The sequence below is a fragment of the Typopeltis vanoorti genome, chromosome 24, assembly GCF_054136105.1.
Source record: "Typopeltis vanoorti isolate ZY-2024b chromosome 24, IOZ_Tvanoo_1.0, whole genome shotgun sequence".
In the NCBI taxonomy this organism is placed as follows: domain Eukaryota; kingdom Metazoa; phylum Arthropoda; class Arachnida; order Uropygi; family Thelyphonidae; genus Typopeltis; species Typopeltis vanoorti.
Genome location: NC_143572.1, coordinates 90,949,985 through 90,964,352, shown reverse-complemented (window position 1 = coordinate 90,964,352; position 14,368 = coordinate 90,949,985). Strand labels below are relative to the sequence as shown.

General features: G+C 37.1%; 1 pseudogene; it reads left to right on the top strand.

Annotated features, from left to right (window-relative positions):
* Window positions 1–4,014: 4,014 nt before the first annotated feature.
* Window positions 4,015–4,183, top strand: LOC150093561 (U2 spliceosomal RNA; annotated as a pseudogene).
* The last annotated feature ends 10,185 nt before the right edge of the window (window positions 4,184–14,368 follow it).

The following is a 14,368-nucleotide window of genomic DNA, read 5'->3' as shown; positions in this document are numbered from 1 at the left end:
AGGAGTGAGTATCTACAAGTTCACACCTAGAGAGGCTTCTTCACAGTCCTCCGTAACAGCATCAGTTCCACCGCCTTCTATAAGGTGTGAACGGCCCGACACTAAATCGTATCTGTTCTCTTTAGCTGTCTTGTATAAGGCTGATTAAAGACTAATAAGTAGTATCTGTTCTGCCCAAAACATGACAAACAGTAAACTATCCAGAGACCTATCACTTACGTATAGTTTTAAAAAATCTGTCCAACTAGATATTATTACTGATGCCTTAGTTGATCTGGTTGGAGTCAACAGCATTAAAAATATTAATTGCTGGGACGTTGCCAAAGGGCTGTATGAAGTTACCAGTTTTTTGTCTAAAGATAAACTTTTGGAAACACCTTTAGTATTAGGAGAAAAAGAGTTTTTTCCCATTACCATTGGTAGTGGAGGACTCAAGTTTGTTTACCTCAGGAAACTGCCTGCGGAAGTAGATGACGTAACTATAAAAAACACCTTCCAACAGTTCGGACAAGTTATAGCAGTAGTTAGAAGTAATTTCACTAAGTACCCTATTATCGAACAAGGGGATAAAATTTATGTTAAAATCCTTAAGAAAACCATCCCAAACTTTATTTATCAGCATCAGTGGTCATACAATGACTAATTACCAAGGAGTAACTAGATTGTTCAGTCGATGTCAGCAAGAAGGACACCCTGCCAACGACTCTCCACTCAATAGATGTGGTAACTGCTCCACAATTGGTCACTCACAACTGCATTGCGAGGAAACTTGCATCAGTTGTGGGAACCTAGACTAAAAAATTCCAGTGTAAAGCAAAGAAAAACTTAACAGTATCGTTGGAGGACTTTCCACCTCTTCCTCCTATTGACAATCAATCCAAAAGTGACAACGATCTACTAATTCCTCCTTTCTCATTCAAAGAAAATGTCATTTCAGAAAACCTAGTAAAAGGCTTCTCTCCACTCTACCTCTATGGAAAGTACTAATATGGTAGAAACATTTCCTTTAACAACCGTTAAGGCAAAGGTTGAAGAGTCCCAAGACACGACACAAAAGGAAATACAAAAAAAAGGAAAAAGTTTGGTTCCGAAAGATATTTTAACTCCTAGAGCCACGTCTACCAAAAATTCAGTTAAGTGAAAGAGAAAGAATCCCCTTCCCTCGTTGACATGAAGAAAGCAACGAAATGTTAAGATAACCCTGTGACAAATCAGGACAGTTCTTGAAAGAATACCTTTAGGCCAACCAAGGAATTGGTACTCCGAAAGTGAAGATTCCTCATGTGAAGAGGGAATGGAAACTGACCAAAGGCCAGAGACTACAAACAAAATAGTTAATTCACAAGATCAAGAAATCAGTGCTCCGTCACATACTTCCCTTTCTTACCCAAAGTCCGAATGGTTGGCCTTCAGGAAGTCTGGGATTTACAAACTGGCAATACTTACCGAATGCTAATACAAACGTTTCTTGTTTTGATAAGAATCAAAAATCTGAAAAGGAATTCTGATTTGCTAGAACAGATCTATAATCAACAAACCCCTTTTGGCTATAGGCTTGTTTTAAGTGAAGAAAGTTACAAGCACCTTCAAGATATATACGTTCGCCTAATAGACAAAGTGGGTACTTGTATCAACAAAGGTAAGCACTTTAATGAGAACATACCCATCCCGAAGTTGCAGCGTGTTTGCTTGGAGTTAGTTATTCAATAGCCACATACTACCTTTTACCGATGCACCACAACTAATTAGAATCCCCAAATACCAGAGTATGTTTGAAGATTTGCTCTTCAAAGCCCAATACAGTTTAAAAAATTTCAAAAAAGATGGGAATACTACGGAAATGCAAGTAGATTCAGTGCAATCTAATGACATTGAAGTTTCTTCTCTTAAAAGACTAAGAACCAAAAACTGATTCTAGTAATTCCCCACTTCCAGTTGGCACCAAAAAGAATAAAAACAAGAAAACAAAATCTTAAAGCCAGAGTTCAACCTACATTTATCAGTAAATTAAAAGTTATGCCCCTGTCTTCTTGGGAAAGCACTTCTGCCTCCCCGAGAGGACAGTGTTTCAATAAAATTTTTAATTGAAGCGTTCTTATTTCAGGCCTAAATAGCAGAAATAGCCAATGAAGTTCCTTTCTGAGGTTATCACTTGCTAAAGTATTTATTAATTTTAAAATTGTTGCCTAATCTTTAAAAAAACTCGAAGGTTACACTGCAACCTCATGGAGATGGGTGTTCTTCCCTTCTCCGTGAAATGCAGGTTTCATTTAATTTTTATATATATATCAAAATTTTCTATGTATACAAAGTTTACCCATAACGTACAGCTTTTCAGCTCTAATACAGAGATGACTGGGTAACACCAATCTTTAGGTACTAGCCTGATCTGTTCTTTTCCTTCCAGAAGACGATAGAACCAGAAGCATTAGCAGACGCCTTGATAAGTGTAATTGATCTCAACCACATTAAGAACGTTAATTGTTGGGAGTTCACACGTGGGCTCCATGAAGTGACAGTTAAATATTTTCCAACTAAGGAGAAACTGGTCACCGAGGGCATTGAACTCGGCGGCGTACGTTACCACCCAACACCGTTAGACCCTTACCGTCTCAAATATGTCTACTTGAAAAATTTACCGGCAGAAATAACTGATGATGTCCTGAAAACTTCATTCCAGCAGTACGGAACAGTGCAGGCCAGCTTTGAAGAAATACCCTAACATAGAGCAAGGGGATAAAGTGTACCTAACAATTAATATGAAGAAAAATATCCCTAACTGTTATTATACAAGGTTATACGGTTATGGCTAGTTATGCCGGCATGATAAAATTGTGCAGTCGCTGCCGGCTTGGCCATACTACTAGATACTGCCCGAAAAACAGATGCGGGAATTGCGCCGTCATAGGGCACTCCCAAATCACTTGCATGGAACCCTGCAATCTATATAAAAACCTCGATCATAGAAAATACCAATGCCAAAAAAGTAACGTGTCAGCATCGCCTGAAGACTTTCCCTCCCAACCCATGAACAGTCAGCCAAAGAGGCACCTAATGAAGAACAAGAAACTCCCCCACACACTGAAACAGAAGAAAACTCAGAAAAGAATATACAACCAAAGGAATCCACCCCAGTCTCGGCTGAGACCTCAGCAAGTCCCTCTTACCAAGAACCAATCTCTTAAGTGAGGAAGCAGAAAGTGAAACGGAAATCGAAATGTCAACCGAATCCCAAGAAGAGCAAGAAACAAAAGATACTGAGAGATCATCAAAACGTCCAGGTAGTACGAAGGAGGGAGAAGGAAAAAAAATCAAAACATGACATAACAGAAGAACCAGAGAAAGAACAGCATCTTTCTACAGAATATGCAGAAATTCCTTTAGAGTTTGAGAACACAGAGGAAATGAGGAACACAATCAAAAAAATAGGACGAACCTATCTTTACCCCAGACGGGGAAACGACCATGTACAAGATATCCGGAAGATGACACTCGATCATCTGCAGGAAATACCAGGATTAAGTAATGTGGCGAAGGAGAAAACATAACGGGATCTTGAGGTTGCTCAAGCTCAAAGAAGATAAAATATGGGAAGGAATCTGGGAAAATCAAGAAACCAGGAGGGCTTTCGAGCAGGAGAAAAAGGAGAGACCGCAAAGGGAAAAAACACTAAACCAAACCCAAACAATTAACTAGATTAGGAAGAAACACCCTGCTTAAATAGTTTTGGCGACAGATTTATCAGGCCTATTAAGGCCGAGCCAAATCATAACTTGAAGTTTAAATAAGAAACCTCGCCTATGAAGTTGAACACAGAGGCTTTAGCAATACTATTGCTATTAGGTTACAACTAGCTGGTATACTGCTACCAATAAGGGAGGTTTTCCCCTGCCTTCTAAAAGCAGCGTTAGCTAAATTATCAGGAATTAACAGAACAGACTGTTTCCCCTTAACAATCGAGCTTTTCAGCTCGTGACAGAAATGACGGGTAACATTCGTGTACACTTTAAAGTGATCGGTACTCGACTGATCTGTTCTTATCAGCTTAAGATCTGATACGGGTTCGATCAGAGCCCAAGATATTAAACTGACTTTTGGAAGGCGGCGAAGTGCTTGGAACTTGCTCAACCTTTGCCACGAGTTGACCTGGTCTAGCACTGCCTCTAGGGTCAGCTCACTCCCTTTGAGGAGAATAATTAATCCAAAAATAGTTTTGAAAGAAAACCAGGATGAGAGATTTTCCTTTGTCACCCAATTTATTCTGTACTAAAATGGCTAGTGTAATTTATTTTACACTAAAATGACTGGAAAGTGATGTTATTGACAAATTTAATTAATTCTGGGTAATACTTTTGGATACGTCTGTTTTGGCACTGACCACTTGTCTCCAGTGCATTAGTTGACGGATGGAGTCGAGTAGCTGACATTGATATAGTACAGTCTGTTGAAGGTGTGGACAACTAATACATACATGATGATTCCAGGATACGGAATCTGTGTAAGTAGTGTCTTAGTTTTCCACGTCCCGTTAGAAGTGCGGTGAAATCTTGTTTACGCCTCAGAGTAGATTTTGACTACTTTTCGTAACCGGTTCCTAGCCGCTTCTGTAACCAGCTGATCCGCTCTCTCGTTTCCTGTTAACAGATCGAGTATGCGTGTTCACCAGGGGTGAACTTGCTTTCCCATCCCTCGAGAACAGTGTTTCTGAAAGTTCAGATATCCGCGTACCCCTTAAAAATTTTTCCTTAACACCAAGTACCCCTAAACAATTAATTAATGAAAATGAAATAAATTAATGTAAAAATAAATCTATTTTATTTGAATTTATATGTTGAGGTAAACACAAAATATGAACTGTTTTTAAAAGAAGAAAATTTTGAAAACTTTCCTCTTCATTTCCCATCCATGAAATGAAAGTCCACAATCATACTCGAGTTTTCGTCCTCTTCCTACTTCCTAGATCACAGGCAACACTCTTATCAGTTCCATTTGATCCAGTGTTGCTTACGCGCCTACTTGTTTGCTATATTGCTCTCGTTTGGGGGCTTTATTTGTAAATGAAATGTTTAACGATCCATACGTAGGAATTTGAAAGTTAAAAAATAAAAAAATAAATACTGTATTTACTCGAATATAACTTTTTTCCCCCAAAATTAAAGCTAAAAAATCGTGATGTGCGGGAATTTTTGGAAACTAAAGTTTTTAGGAAAAACAAAAAACTGAAAATGGTGCGACTTACCAAGAAGTCGCTATCACTACTTTTCGCATCGAGAACAGTTTCTTTGTGCGCATCGTCAAAGTCATCTACCCAAACAGCGTCATCTCTCCCATTATTACAATCGAAAATTAGCAGTAATTTACAGGACTGGAGATGCGTAGGGCAGCGAAAACTGCATATGACTTCGGCATTAAGAGATCGCGCGAACCAAAGACAAATTAGGATTTCAGCAGTTGAGCGAAATGCTAATACCCTTTAACCGAATTCCATAATAGCTGAAACACATTCACTATATATTTCTTCGTTTTCACACGTTAATGACGGGGTTGGTATAACGCCAAAACCATATGCTCCACCCCACCGGCGACGTGGCGTTTTATCCTGGTTGTCTGTAATTGCACCGTTTGTTGAAAAATGTAATGACTGCTTTAATTATGCATTGCCGAAAATTGCCGCGTATCACACTGAGAAACACTGTGTTATTCCATCAAACTTATCTTTAAAATACTAAGTTAAAAAATCGGAATTCACACCAAAATCCCACAGACACAACAAGCTAACAAAAATAAACAATCCTACGTTAAGATTTAATATTCCAATTTTCACTAAAAATAATACATAGCTTTCGGGAGCTCTCTGAAAACGCTACACACCATGTAGCCATCTCCATTTATGTAAACAATATTTTTTAGTTTGTGATATTAATAAATATCGTAACAATAAAATCGATTTCTCAAGTAATTATTAATAATTACTACTATCGAATTAAAATAGTTGATCATTTCGTTAACCAATGGTACTATTAAGAATTCATGATCAGACATGTTAAAGCGTAGCTGTTAACATCAAAGCTTTTAATAAATATTTCATGACAAAAAAAAGAAAAGTAGGGGAGGCCAAATATTCAATTGCACCAGGGAGGGGCATATTCATAGGGCCGACACTGATTTATGCCATAAAAGTAGCAGCAAAAATAAATGTAAAGTGTAGGTAGTCTAATAATGTAAATTAGATTGCACTTACCCAGAAAACGGCAAAGCAACTGCATTTCTTGCGATAAGTGACTGAAAGCTGATACATATACGAGGTAATGTGAAGGGTTTATCGCACTTTCTAATGGACAGGATGGGCAAATGTACTTATATAGTTTCTTTCAACAGGTGGTCAAATTTATGTAGGTCTTGCTGGCCGTATATAAAAATAGACGTCCTGGCCGGTTGGAGGTTAATTCCTTTGTACGTGATTTCGATAAGAATCGAGTCCTCGTTGCTGTCCTGTGTAATTAATATATATCCTCGACTTCAGGGTTGAAAAAGAGTATTGCAGCTCTCTCTTTTCTGATCCTTTGGAAAATATTCCATACTTGGATGGATTGGAAAGCCACATATTTCGTTTGTTGGGTTCTTGTATTTATTTATTATATTTTTCTAATTAAGAGTTTTGTTAAAGTTATTTTCAGCCTTGATTATTTTGAAGGCATGGCAGGAAAGTAGTGCTGTTTCAGCTAACTTTATTGTTCTCCATAATGTATGTGTTAAATTTTGACTGGTCCATAGTAGTTGTATGTCGGGCAGTCTTTGCTTACCTTTCAGGCAATTTGGCATGCTAGTTGTGATTTTGCTAATTTATGCAGTTCGTTTGTGGCCACTTGCTGAACTTGTTTATTTGGAGCAGAATGGACTGCTGTTTTTCCCCAGACGTCTGGTGTATGATGGTGGAATTGATTGAAATAAACCCCCTCGCAACGCTTACGTAGTGTGCACAATGGGAAATTCTCCATAATGATTGAACTACGTTGCCGGCCAAGACGTCCCAGTTATTGGACGCGAAATGCATAGCAAAATTATAATACCATTGATATTACAATGAAATTATAATATGATGGATAGGAAGCGTATGAGGATGCGAATTTTATCCATAATGGCAGGTTAGGCGGTTAGCGCGCCCGGTTCGTCACTCACTGCTGCATCCCCTGTGTTCCTCGAAGTGAGGGACGCGATCTTCAGGGGGTATACGCGAAAGCTCTTTCGTGGCAATTTCGGATATGCATCATTATCAATAACGCATAATTTTCTCAATAAATTGCATGCGGTATTATTTATGAATTGACCTACTCCAATTGTGAAAACTGCTTCATTTGAACAGTTTTCCAATTCACGATCACTCGTGAATCTTCGAACAGCGTCGTATATGAACGAACATTGCGAGCCTGCAAAAAGCGAAAGGTAAGGACTGATTATTTAAAAGAAAAATAAAAAAATGTGAATCACTAGAAGATGTAATTAAGACAGTTCAGAAGATGTAAGCCTCAATGGACTGCATTATTTGATCATATTGCAAGTTAAAATAACGATCAATATAGGTTTCTACGAATTTTCCAGTGTATAATCGCTTTAATAATGTACGTAAGTGAAAAAACACCAATAACAAATATAATTTTTTGGCTTTCAAATACTTAAGTATGGATTCTTTGATTTAAGAGTGAGAGCAACACAGCAGATAAGAATAGCTGTAAGCAACAAGAAAACGTTGGTTTTGTATCCGCATCCAATGAAACTGATAAGGGGTGTGTCGCCTGACAACAACCAACTAGGAAGGTTGGGAAAACTTACAAAATACGATATGTATTACTTGAAATGTGGATTTTCATGGACGAGAAATGAAGAGGAACCAATTCCGTTATGGGTCATTTGTGGTTAACTTTAAAAAATTAAAGCATGAAACCATCTAATTAAATTCGCTGTTTTGAATGGAAACATAATGAACACAACGACTAACTTGTAGAATGTTTTCAAAATTAATTAAAAAATGTAAAAGAATCACAAAAAATGATGTCGATCGTGTCAGGCGGTGAAAATAAGGCTTTAGAAACTTCCTCTCGTGTGTCGCTATTAATAACAAAAAGGGGTGCAGCGGAAACAATTGGTGAAATAAAAAAAAGAAAAAAATTCCCATAGTTACGTGTTTGTGGTTGAAGTTCTTTATTCCGCATGACGTGATGAGCATCACTTACGTTAATAGCAATACATTATTATCTGCGTTTCTTTAACCCTTTGACGGTGTTCGACGAGTATTCATCCTCGTGCTAATCAAAGTTGTAGTATTATTATATCTTCATATGGAAGATGACATCTAAATTTTTGTCACTTCCATTGAATCAGACTTGCAGTGGTGGTGGGGGGGAAGCCGTTGCATTAGAAGTTAATCCAACTATGAGCAGGACGCTTGCTTTAATAGTAGCTGAATAATACTGGTAGATAGTCTGACCAAAAGGTTTGCTTTAAGCTGTTTCCCCGACGGTCGATTAGGACTGTTGACCTAATTAAAGAGGCTCGACAGCATAGCATAACATGAGTAGAGTTATAACTCACGTAAGGACAATATTTCAAAGGGGTTCTTTGGATTTTATCCCCCCTTAGCTTGAAAATATATTCTGCATCAACCCTACATCCAAATCTTTGTTTCAACAACAATATGTAAATTTTCGTTAAAAAATAGACAGGAACGGTATCAGCGAATATCTGAAAACTGCAAATACAACCAGAGGATAATCGTGATGTAGAAAGGAACGTTGCCTTGTAAGGATAAGGAAGTCCTTTGGACTCTTCGAAAGTCCTTGATAAGACTGCAGATTTAATCTCCTGGGATTGGAAGAGATGAAGCTGCATAAAGGATGCAAAAGGGACAGGAGGATGATATCGGGATCATGGAATATTGATATATACATATTGCTGTATACAAATGTAAATGAACAAACAGTGAATCCGCATGAAATTGAAATGCCAGAAAACTTTGAGATTTCTTCATAAAGACTTTAAATTTGCTAACCCTCTTAAACAAGCACTGAAGATGCCATAAATTCACATGGGAACAAGACACTTAAAGAATAATCGGCTACGTAATAGATAACAGGAAAACAACTAAAGTCATGTAGGATTGAAAATAACTGGTTTCTCTAAACTAATAAAAAATCGTTTAATATTTAAAACCCTTTGACTTGTGAGCCACCCTGTGCTTAGCAAGGCATTCATAGACCAAATTTTTCCAATTAAGGGGATATTAAATCCCACATTGTTTTAAAACCGAATGAGAAACTCAAAGATTGGAATCAGAGTTTCATGCCGAATATAGCAAAGTATAAAATATCGGCGAATTATTAGGCGTGAGCTAATGCAAGTATTCCTAGTACGTAGTACAATCTCGGGCAACTCGTTGCAAAGGTGGGAGAAGTTCAGATCGATATTCTTAGTTATTTTCCATAATGAAAATACATTTCCTAGTTAGTGTTTTTATTTACAAAAAAAATGGAAACAAAAGAAAAGGATGATAAAGAAATACAAAGGAATAACGTAGAAACCATTTCTCCTACAATGAAGAGCCAAATGGCTACTACAGTTCGGCGATGCCAGTTTATAAAAATCAGGTGGATATTAAATTCAGCAAAATATCAACGCCAAATGTAGAAAGTATGAAATTTTCCTAAACAAAAAAGAAAATGACCAGAGCTTAAAAGAATACCCTCGCCTGCATTCCCACGTGGAACACTTAGAAGACGTGAAGGGAAGAGTTTGTTCTCTCAGGGTTTCAACCTTCTCTCTGAGGAGAGCCAACCATATATATATTAAAGCCGAACACACACACACACACACACACACACACAGATTCCAACCGTATCCTTCCTACTCATCTTTCAACGAAAGAGGGAGAAGAGAAAGACCCAAAAACGTGTTTCTAACTCTAAAAAGCGTTCAGGTTTCGGCTTAGACAATTGAATCCGAAATATCTAGCAAAGCGTTATTCAGATCAGCGTTTCCCCAACTTCTCCGACGACGGAAAAGTTCACACATCCTGAAATTTTGACGCAACACACTGGTTACTTTGTAATGTGGTAACTAATAATTGTTAATTTAGCTGAATTTTTATAAAATTAAATGATCATTAATTAAACATCGTTAAATTAATTTGTGCTGATCTTCATTGACATCCCATTCTGGTCCCCAAAAATTTAGAACATAATTATGAGCACTTACGAGTGAATGCAGACCTTTTCTCCAGCGTGCTGATATTGGATTAGTTTTCCTCCTCCTTTTGTACATCCTGGAGATCGCTTTGTAGGATGGAGGTGGATGAATCCGTGAGATCTGTTGTGTCACCAACCCCTCCAACAAGAGATTTCTTAACACCAAAAATAAACGAAGTCCCTTGTCTCTTCTTATTCATATTAAAATTTAAATCTATAGGCCTATTACTTTTTACGTAATCATGGCACTACTGTTCCAAAACTTTCACCTTACAATACGAACTTGCGAAGAAAATATTCAGCATTATTACTAAATTTGAGAAGATGTTACAGACTACCTTCATCTTTGTTTTTAATGGAAAAGTTCTTTATTTATACTGGCTTGCTTGCTGATCGGTCACTAACTGACTAACATTTGCAAATCAGATATTATTTCTTTCAGTTTTCAGTACAGAGGATATCCGACCATTGTTGTAATGGGCTAGCAGGCAATTTTTATTGCCTGCAAGCGGTATTCCCGTTCCCAAATGTTGAAAGGTTTGGATGTGTGAAAATTGACGAATACTTTACCTTGTTTAAAAATATGCCGCTTGGTCACTGGCATTTGCTACACAGATGTTAATAGGCGTTCTGGGTCTGAGCTTTGACATTTTTAGGAATATTATTATTCTCCTCAGAATATTTCCAGTATAAAATATTTAAGGCATGAAACCCGCTCAGAAAACTAAAATGACAAATTCCACAAGAACTTCTTGCGGAACAACGTTTGGCAAACTTTGATTTACTTCATGAGTTATTTAATCCCCTTTGTCGCGAGTTTCCTCGAGATGTGGCATTAAAACACTGGTTTTGGAAAAGGTGGTACACGCTCAAGCACCGCACGTTTGTGTTCGCTTCAACATCTTGGCTTTGGGTGTTAGTCAATTGTTTGGCGGTAACGTTTTCTAGGGTTTTTTTAAAGTCTTCTGCCCAACTCCTCTAGATCGGTGTCCCTATGTTTTGGATTTCCAGGCAATATTTGGCCATCTGTTGTCCTCGTTCATTCTTTCTACGTGATTTTTACAGTTTTGTACAGCTTGTGCTCGCTTGAATATAGATTTTTATTTATCTGTACAAAATCGTACAGAATATATATAATGTTATAGATGTTTCAGTTGTCTGAAAGCAACCTGATTATTAACGAGAAAATATAAGTGAATCACTTATATATTTGCAGCTGATGATCAGAAATTTTTTGAGTTTCTTGCGCGCGCATCAACCATAATAATAAAAGTAATCTGTGCAGTTTTGAGCGCTTTTTTCCCTATTGCGGACACTTTAATGTCGAGGACTTTTTTTGACCTGTTCCCGAGAAAGACGATGTCTGGTAGGGAAAAGCGTGTTTTCTCCGGAAAACTTTAGGTTTTCGTCTCCCGTAAAATGAACTAAAACAAGCGTAGATCTAGTTCTGTAGATTAATATAATCTTTATATGATTCCAAAATGACTACAAACAAGCCGTTAGGGGATGAAACAATGAGAGGAGGATTCAGACCATCTTAATAACCCGTCTTTCACCTTGCAGCTACACAAGTAAAAATAAACTTCATGGTGAAAAAAAGTAGGAAAGGGACTCGCTTTCTCCAGGGAAAAGTCATCCCTAGTAAGGATAAAAGATACGACAAGATTACCCTTCTCCCCGTCTACAAGCGGTAACTTTCTTCCACCTTGAACTAAGAGTCGTTAAGCTCTTGACTTTATATGTGGTGATGATGCATGCCATCTTTGTTAACACAATTTTAACACTTCTTGCAAGGAATCGCAGAATATTCCATATAATTACGTGTTTTTTTTTTATAAAATGTCCGATCTGTTCAGTAATTAAATCTCTCCTAACACTCGATCCTCAATGCATGAGGTTTACAAACAAAAAAATCAAATTGCGTGGTTCTTGCTCAAATACATATTTTTTTCTTTTTTTTGATGTCGATAGCTCAAATCATAGACATGTGTAAGCAATAGAACTTTTCAGTTTACACTGATTGTATTAAAACTGAGGCTAAAAACACATAGCGCTTAATTCATGCACTGTTCTAATCAACAACTATCGTAAAAAAATCTCCAGATAATTTGTTTTTTTATTATTATATTCTGCCGATTGTTTCGCCCCCTCTGACAAACTCTGCTCGTACTGTTACTTAATCTGCCCTCAGAGTCAACATTCGACGTTCCAGAAATCTTTGTTCACCATAATCGTTATTTTACATAACGATTCTTTCGCCACCACCTGTTGCTTCAGAAAATGTCTCTCCCCCTTCCCCACGAAGATTGTTTAAAAAACGTACTGAGAATAAAAAAGCAACTATTTTGCATGTTGAAAATAATGAAAAAAAATGACGAATATCTGAAACTGGAGCTATAAGAGTCAACAATAAGGCTAAGAATACTTATCTAGCGTCCCTACGTGTTCTCGGACAATTGGCCGTTATGCAATATTAAGTCCCATCCAATACCAAAGTAGCGAGAAATGCGATGTCTTATGTTTAATGTACTCCCCTACGTATTCTTATTTTCAGTAACGGGTAAATGGCTGCAGTATTCTTGAAGCGTCATCATGACTTTTTTCAAATAACAAAAGAAAAAAGGATTAATGACATTCTCAATATAGTTCTAAGGTATGCATTTTTCTTGCAGTTTTTATTTATACTTTTACCTTTGGATTTGATATTTGCAATGAAACTTAACGAATACATAGATCACAAGCTTCGTGAATATATATATGGCCACTCGTCCCTCCATTAAGCGGAGGGGGATCACATCCACCATGAAATTCTTTCCTTTAAGATATTCACTTGCTTGGAAATAGAGTATGCCAACCTACATTTGCCGACACAGTCCAGTTTTTCATGTTCACAATTAATAGGTTATTTTTTATACATCAACAACCAACAATTTCTGCAAAAGTCTTAACTAGCATTATTGTATTTTAAGATTGCAATTCATTTACTCGTGGGCATCGCACTTAACCAATTGCTGATGATTATGTCAATAATCATCGCAGCACTTGCACGAGAACAGTAGTCAACATGCAATCTTTCGACACCTTAAAAACTTCGACGATTTTTACTTTTCCAAGAACTAGAAGCTATCGATCCTCACCTTTCACATTAGCAACTATTACTCGTTCTTTTGAAGATTGAAATCCTTTAGTACTTTAATTTATAAACAGATAAGCATGCTAACGCATTGCACGAGTATACAGTCCAGTTTCAACTGCTTTCGTTGTGAAAATCGTCGGAAGAATAATCAGCCATAATTTTTGGCCGGTCGGTCTTAATCGACTGATAACAAAAAATAATTTTTTTCTTCACTATGAATATGCGTACACACAATATTTTATCGCATTTTCCACCTTTAAAATCATGCATCAGTTGCAGGCGAAATTTTCTTTGCCCATTTTTTTTTTTTTAAAGTTCTGCTTTTGGACACATCAAAAGCTCATTAACCGCACCATTCCTTTAACAAATATTACAAAACCAATTTTTTAATGCTGATTCAACTTTAATATCCTTACCAGATCTCTTCCGATCCCTGTTCTCGTTAGTAAGAGCTGAAATTTCAATGTTTGGTTTTTTTTTAATTTTTAAAGATCTTGCAACAGAATGGTTGTGAAATTTCGAAATTTACAACGCGCTATGCTGACTCGTTTTGGGCAACTTATCATACAGAGCAGTCCAAAATTCGTGGCTTTTCTTGAAAAGATAAATCTTGTACGGTTTTTTTCTTTTACTTGCTTGTGCCATCATGCTCGGTTGTTTTGGCGAGCAATTAAAGTCTAAGGCTAATCAAGTAGAACCTGCATTTGCATTAAAGATTAAGATGAAAAGATTAAGATTAACCACCTGCATTTGCACGGAAGAATAACGTGAATGCAAGATTAACAAAATAATGAGATTTCTACTAATGTTTGTCAAATTTTCTCCTGATCAACATTGATTTCTCAGAATTCTGAGACTCAAAAGGCAAAGGCCAAACATTCGAGGATTTACCTAACAATAACCGGAACTTGTGAAAATAATAGGCGAATTATTTTGAATTCAATTTGAATGGTGAGTTTCGGGACCGACTCATTTTGACAATAGCCGATCGCTC